The sequence below is a fragment of the Borostomias antarcticus genome, assembly GCF_949987555.1.
Source record: "Borostomias antarcticus genome assembly, chromosome: 34".
Classification (NCBI taxonomy): domain Eukaryota; kingdom Metazoa; phylum Chordata; class Actinopteri; order Stomiiformes; family Stomiidae; genus Borostomias; species Borostomias antarcticus.
Window position 1 is genome coordinate 866,984 of NC_140267.1, and position 5,268 is coordinate 872,251.

Sequence of the window (5,268 nt, forward strand, 5' to 3'; positions counted from 1 at the left end):
CCTGGTCCAGTTGGCCGTGGCGCACCTGGCTGCCTAAAAGTACACCCCTAAGATCCGCAGGGGACCGTCACAGAGAGACAAACCATCTGGTACCAGCAATCCATCAACACCTGGGTCGGCCCGAATGGCCGCCGCTAGGGGTTCCATGTAAAGGATGAACAGCAAGGGTGAGAGCGGACACCCCTGCCGGACCCCCGAAACCAAATCAAACCTTGGCCCCAAGTGCCCATTAATAGAAACAGCGCACCCCGCGACCTAGTACAAAGTACTCAGCCACCCCCTGAAAACGTGCCCTATCCCTAGCCTCTCTAACACCCGGAACAGAAAACCCCTGTGGACCCTATCGAATGCCTTTGCCTGGTCGAGGCCGGCCACCATCAGAGTCAGCCCGCAGTCCTCGACATACGCTATGGCATCCCGGATCAGCTGGAGGTTCCAGCGCACAGACCGACCGCCGACACCACAGGTCTGGTCCTCGTGCACGACGTATGGGAGTGCCGTGCGCATACGGTCAGCCAACACCTTGGCCAACAACTTGTAGTCTACGCACAGCATGGTCAGCGGCCGCCAGTTGCCCAGGTCGGTCGCGTCCCCCCTCTTGAACAGGAGGGACAGCACACCGACGGCCATCGACCCTCCCAGGGACGCCGTGCGGAGGACCTCCGTGAGAACCTCGAGGACCGCCGGGCCGAGCACCCCCCAGAACCTGAGGTAGAACTCGGCCGGCAGCCCGTCGAGGCCCGGCACCCTCCGCCGGCCCATGCGCCGGAGAGCCCCCTCCAGCTCCCCCAGGGATAACGGGGCCTCCATGGCCTTAGCCACATCAGGAGGCGCCCGCCGGGTCAACCGATCCAGGAAGACCCCACCATAGCCACCATTTTCTGCCTCTTTTTGGAGGAACTCCAAAATCCCCCCTGTTGCCTTTCTCCTCTTGGCAGGTGGTGGGAGGGTGTCAGGGGAAGGGCTTTCTGTGGGGTGGGATGTGGATGGTCCTCCTGGGCTGGGGGGTGTTCTGGGGGATGGGGAGTTTGAGGGGCTAGGGTGGCTGCCTTCTGTTTTGGAGTCAGGGAGAATGGTGGGGTTAGCCAGTGCAGAGGCAATTAGAACTGGGGGGGTAATGGATGGCTTAGACCCCAGTGCCTCATGCATGTCCATGAAATAGGGCCAGTTCTTTGGTGTGTCTTCCCCCTGGTCTGTTCCACTTCCTGTCACTGGCTTTTTCAGCTCCTGTGGATAATGGTGTGCAGTAGGTTAGCTCTCAGCAGCAATAAAACTAGCCTTTAAACAGAGACAAAGTCATTCACCTTATATTTCTTTTGTAGGTTTTCCCACTTTTTAGATGCTTGTTTGTGGGATACACCTTGGAGCCCCATCTCTTTGATCACAAACCTATAGTTCAATATAGGGGGGGGGGGGATTAGGTTTTGTCTTTGGTGTGAGTGGGCTACTCAGCCCTCTTAAGGGAGCCTGGGATGATGTAATCCCCAATGAACGTGATCATATTTGATATGAAAGGTTCATTTGTAAATACTGATAAATGCCATTCTTAAAATGAACAATACCTGTTTAGACGCCCTGGAGTGCACACACACTTTTTGGGTGATTCATGGGAAAAACTTTTAATTATGATAACATATAAAATAATCTAATTAAATACAAATGTATGAGAGATGATCACAAATCCAAAAGGAGATATGTTTAGCAAATTAACTCTTTTGTGCACTGTTGACACAAATAAATCAATGAATACTAAATAACTTACTCCCATGCCTCTTTGGCAGCATTCCTTTTTTTGGTGAATAGGTTTGCGTTTATATGTCGCAGCCTAATCAGTTCCTTTGTCTGTTCCATTGTCCCTGTAAATGAAGGAATATATGATGTCAATTTGACACAGTCCTAAGCCTATTTTGATGTATTTTTCTGTCACCTATGCATGAATACAGGCTTGTAATAGTTTGCTGTTGCCCATCTAAAATTATTGCCAGTGTAGGAAGACGGAACTTACATTTATGTGGTGTTTCCTCCGGCATCGCTTTGCCACGAGCACTTCCTGTTTCGGCTATCGGGAGCTTGCACCGATGCAGACTCGCTATTTAAGGGTTTGACAGCCCACTCGCACTCCAGGGGCACTCCGCGCTAATTGGTTTGGGACGGCCCTTAACATGGCGACGCTCGGCGTGAACGCGCAAACGGAGGGGGAGTGGATAGGGCGAGGGTTTAGGGGGTGGTTTGAGATTGGGCCGAAGACTACCAGCCAAGGAGGCACTCCCAAGATGGCCGCCCACTGGCTGGCAGCCAAGGAGGCACTCCAAGATGGCCCCCCACTGGCTGGCAGTCCATCCAGCCCTCGTCCACCTCCCTAGTGCTAAATAAAGCACGGAAGTGCTCGGTGGCGGCCTCCACCATACGGGCCGGCACCGTTGCTATGCGGCCCCGCGAGTCCTTCACCCCCATGAACACTGACCTCTCCCTCCCCCGAGAAGAAGACGGGGAGCACCCGCCCCGACACCAGACCCAAGGACCTTGACAAGAAGACGTAGTCTAAACGCTTCTGGACCCCACGGGAATTACGCCACGTGGGACCGACCAATCGTGGGGTAGTGCGCCCACCCCCATCCACCAAACCATGCCCCGCTAACAACCCCTCTAAAGCCCCTTCACTCGCATCACCCGTGCCCCCAAACTCCACATTAAAATCCCCCCCAATGATGACCGGCCGGTCCGTGGCGCAGTGAGGCGCCAACAGACCGACCATGTCCTTCCTGTCCGCCGCCCCCTGTGGCCCGTACACACATATCACCCCCACCCTCACCAACCCCACCCTCACATCCGCCCCATCACCCTGCCCTGCACCACAACAAAAAAAACCTCCACCCGCACTTCCCTACTCCCAAACAAAATGCCCACCCCCGAAGAATGCACCCCCCCAACACTCCAAAGCGACCCGCCCTTCACCCACTCCCTCCCGAACCTCCCGACATCCCCCCCATCCCGTAAATGCACCTCCTGCAGAACACAAAACGTAAAATCCAGACCCCCCAAAAACTCAAAAACCGCCAACCTCTTCCCCGTGTCCCTCAACCCCCGTACATTAAAAGTGCCCACAGTGATCGACATTACATACAATAATAACAGAAAAAGAACCCATCATGACGTTACCAACCCAAAAAAACAACACACACCCATACATCCAACCCACACCCTACGTGTACAAGTCCCCCTCCACCGAGGGCGACTCCTCACCCACGTCCATGATGTCCCCCCAGGAGGCCGGCACCGGATTCGGGACCATCTGTGTGGGCGGGACCATGCTCTCCACCTCGATCTGGGCCAGCTCCTCCGGTGTGCGGGTCAGGGAGCCCGGGAGCGACCAGGCCTCGGCCCCCACCGGCCCCTGCCCCACCACGCCCTTCGCCCGCTTCAAGTGTCCCTCCCCCGGGGACTCCTCCTCTCCCTCTCCGCCGTCCAAACTCCCCGCCTTGCGGCGAGGGGACCTCGCTGCGGAGGCCCCCGGGCCCACCTGCACCGCATCCATGGCCTGCTGCAGGCGGTCTAGCCCTCGGCCGTGGTCGGTCTCCCCCACTCCCGATGGCCCGTCCTGCACCGGGGCCAGCTGCCCCTGCCCGGGGCCGCCGAAGGTTCTCGCCGGCTCCACCGCCTCGCCCCCCGTGACCCGCATGTCCTCCCTCAACTCCTCCAGCACGACCTCCAGGGGACGGAGATCCTCCCCCCACCGCCTCCGACCCCCCCTGCCTGGGGGCCCTCTCCGCCCCGCTGACCACCCCGGCGTAGCTGCGGTCCCTCACCCGGCACTCCCAGTACAGATGGCCCGGCTGCCCGCACCCGTGGCAGGTCTTCGCGGCTGTGCAGTCCCTTGCCACGTGCCTGTCCTTCCCGCAGTCCCGGCACCGGGCCCCCCCGCAGGTGGACTCTGTGTGCCCGACCTCACGGCACCTCCTGCAGCAGGGGGGCTGGCGGGGGTAAAACAGATACCCCCTATCCGCCCCCAGTGCGAAGTATGCCGGGGGCTGCTTCAGCCAGTCCAGGCACGCAGGGTCCTCCCCAAGGAGGACCTGGAACTGCCGCCGCCCGTTCCAGAAGCCCAAACCCCCGGCCCCCCTCACGTACCGGGCCCCGGACAGCACCTCCCCGTAGCGGCCCAGGAAGCTGGATATGGCGCTGTCCGGCACGTGAGGGTTGTAGAGGTGGACCGTGATGACCCTCAGGTTCGGCCGGCTCAGGTTGACCACCTAGAAGGAGCTGAGGGGCTGCTCCTTCCCCTGGACCCGGCACCTGGCCTCCACCGCCGCTGTCAGGCCCTTTGTCTGCAGAGACAGGTCGTAGGCCCTCTCCTGGGCGTTGTCCTGTAGGCAGAGGACCTCCGCCACCGAAAGCTTCAGTGCCCCCACCACCACTCGCCGGGCAAAGACCTCCCAGGTCATCTTTGGCTCCCCAGCATCCCTCCACACAAAGCGGAGGGTGTTCCTCAGGCCGACCCTCGGGACAGACCCTTTTCCCGGCAGCCATCCCCTGAGATGACCCCGTCGTGCTCGCCTCTCCCTGCTTCCCACCAGGCCCCATACACCGCTCCACTCTGGTGGGTAAGCGATTGCTGCACGGACTTTCTTCTCGCACGTACCGATAAGAACAGATACTACACTTGATCTGAGCCAAAAGGCCGAGAAGCGATAACCCCATTACTGCACCCTGCCCGGGTGCGCCCCCTTGGGTGCTGTCCAATATCGCCTGGGGCAAAGGTCAATGAGCCCCTCCCCAGAACACTTGCTTTCAAGCAGGACAAGCAGTCTCCGCCCCCTTGAGCAAAGCCTCCCCAAAATACCTTGAATTTGTGATATAGGGGGACTCATATGTGATGGAGTCCCCCTATGGAGCACATATCAGAGCTGAAAACGACAGAATCTTTGTGTGTGGGCTACTTTTGTTTTCCGTGTTACAGTTTGTTGTAGGCTATATGACTGTGTTTAAATAAATGAGTAATAAAATGTTGTTCAGTCTCCTTGCTGTGTTGCCGAATGCCGACACATTGAGAATTAATCTACCGCTTTGCTGAGGTGGCTGCTGCTCGCTCTGTGTGTATGGTAAGGTTATATGTATAATAATAATAATCATCATTATAATAAAGGAACGACTAGTCGCTTGAAATGAGGACTTCTAGTCGAGCAGGAAAATCTTTAGTCGGGGGCAGGCCTAGCGTTTACACAACAGTATTGTGATAAGGATCCGCGTTCACACGGATCCACAAAAATG

General features: G+C 57.6%; 1 long non-coding RNA gene across 1 annotated transcript; it reads right to left on the minus strand.

Annotated features, from left to right (window-relative positions):
* Positions 1–1,107: 1,107 nt before the first annotated feature.
* On the minus strand, positions 1,108–1,831 carry LOC311327729. The gene is made up of 3 exons (XR_014631141.1): positions 1,763–1,831; positions 1,305–1,389; positions 1,108–1,227 (listed from the first exon to the last, which is right to left on the minus strand). It is a non-coding gene; the product is annotated as an uncharacterized lncRNA (long non-coding RNA).
* Between the last annotated feature and the right edge of the window lie 3,437 nt (positions 1,832–5,268).